This window comes from Cucurbita moschata, unplaced genomic scaffold, assembly GCF_002738365.1.
Source record: "Cucurbita moschata cultivar Rifu unplaced genomic scaffold, Cmos_1.0 Cmo_Scf00029, whole genome shotgun sequence".
Taxonomy (NCBI): domain Eukaryota; kingdom Viridiplantae; phylum Streptophyta; class Magnoliopsida; order Cucurbitales; family Cucurbitaceae; genus Cucurbita; species Cucurbita moschata.
The window spans coordinates 1,898,346-1,900,945 of NW_019268545.1; positions in this window are offsets into that span (position 1 = coordinate 1,898,346).

Consider the following 2,600-nt stretch of genomic DNA (forward strand, 5'->3'; position numbering starts at 1 on the left):
GTAGTTACAATTATTTTATTTTATTTATTTATTTATTTATTTATTTTTACTAAATTAATAACAACTACCTCTGCAATTTGTCGTATTCGTTTATTAAATTATTTTAATAATATTTTTAAAATTTTTCAAAAATATCTAAATAAATAATATATTTATTCGATTCTCACCATTAATTTCAATAATTTTACATAATTATTTTTTTGTAGGTTAATTTATTTCTATGAAATTATTAAAATAATTTTAACTCATTAGATTATTCATTCAATTATAAATATATTATAAGAAAATTCGATCCATTAAAAATGAGGTAAGATTCCTTCCTGGAACGATGAAGACGATTAAAAATGACAAATTTGCTACAACAAAGTCTTCGTCACTCCGTGAACTTATTCCAATTATATTTTAAGAAGTATTTAGGTTTAATTGTTCGAACTTGCGGAATAATTTTTATTTTCGGGAGTATTTTAAGTTTCTAGAAGTCGATTTCGAGAGAATATTAGAGCTTAATTCGAACGGTTAAACCTGAATGCTCGTGAAATATGAACGATTGAAGCCTTGCATCAAAGTGTTTTGATGCGTCCATGCATAATTGATGATATGAACTAAAAAACATCAATCATACAATATGTTTCAATGAAGATAGGAAGCAAATATTGTTGAAATTATCAAAAGATATTTCAATTCATGCCACGTTGAAGAAGAGTGAAGTTTCATGTTATAAATTTTGGGTGGATTACAATTTACAGTAATTTAGAGTTATTGTATTTTATTAATGTATTTTAAGACTTTTAATTTACTTTAGGTTACAATTATGGCCATTAAGTATAAATGTTACAACGTTTAGTTTCATTTTGAGGCTATATATAAAGCCATGTATTTGTACGAAGATTTGGAAAATATAGTAAAAGAGCATTTGTGCCCTTCTTTAGCCAATTACTAAGTTTCTTTGCAATTCTATATAGTTTAGGTTGCATGTAGAATCATTCAAGCTCGACATGATCAATCTTGCTTGTGGAGTGATTTGAATCTTAATCAAGTGTTCTTGCGTTGAGATATTTAATCAACAAGAATTATTCAAGCTAGACATGATCGATCTTGCTTGTGGAGTGATTCGAATCTCAAACAATGTTATTGCCTTGAGATATTCGATTAACAAGGTAATCCGAATCTTATTCCCCTTGTATCGATTCCTTATCTTATCAACTGAATTATTTGATAGCTCAATCGTATAACTGTTATCACACAGTATAGTTGTATTGAGAACGATCGAGCTTCCCCGATACTTTCCTTATCCCCACACTACTCGACAAGCACAATAAACAGGTGCCACAAATTTTGTTATAATAGTGGAAAAGAAATTACGTGCGGTTTTGGAACACATATCTATAAGTGATTTTCATGTCATCTACGTCTTTTGCATAATCGCTGTGTGTAGTGCCATCAATTCTCGTCTTAAATCTACAGACCCTTTAAGGATTTTAACGCCATTTTTAGCAGCTTGTAAATACAACTCGGTTGGACTTGTTATGGATCTGCTAATGAAAAACACGACATATGTCAAGTTTGGCTTTATTGTAGTAAGATACATAAGACTTCAAATTAATTGTTTGTCGTTTATTAGTATACTTTATTTGACTAAAATTTAAATTTCGTGTTTATTATATATTCGACTATTTAATATTTATAAATTTATGAATAAACAAAATTTGAAATTTTAGAATTCAGACTCAATTAATTAATAAAAATTATATTTGGTCTAAAAATTAATCTTAAATTTTTAAAAGTTTTAGTAATTCTCTCAAAATTTAAAAAAAAATAAATAAAATAAAAAAACAATCTTAAAACTAAAATATATATATATATATATATATAAAGTTTTGGATGAAAGAAGTTTCAAAAATAAAAGAGTGTTTTAAACAACAGACCCTTCAAGTTTTTAACAATTTCATTAATACTCTGGAACATTTTAAAAACTTTGAAAACACTTTAAATTTTTTTAAAAAAAATTAAAAAATATGGTTACCGTATAAAAAAAATACTCATAAATTTTAATTTTAAAAAATAATATTAAAAATTTTGTAAATAATCTATCAAGTATAGATGGATGGTTTTCGTCTATATATTGATGATAAATTATTATTTATTATTATTTTTTTTATAAAGATAAAAATAGTTATGGGTATTTTTTAAATATAATATTAACGGGGAATATATTTTTGAACTTTTAAAAAAATTTGAAGGATATTAATGAAATTTTATAAAATTTAAAGGTATTTTTTAAACGGTTTAAGGTAATCACAAAGTTTTAGGAATTTTTTTTTTATTAATTTAGCCTCGAATTTAATTTTAATCATTAGATTAATTAATTTTTTTTTTTAAATTTTGATGATATCAATTTTTATTTTTAAAATGTGAAATCTCTTTAATATTATTTAAAGTTAAAAAACCAATTTAAACTATATTATATTAATGGATTAAAAATAGAATAAAAAAATGACAGGGCAGGGACAAGCGACCGAACCGGCCGCCGGGTCTCACCGAGTCGGGACCGTCAAAGACAGCGGAGACGACAGGAGGAAAAAAAAAAAAAAAAAAGGAAA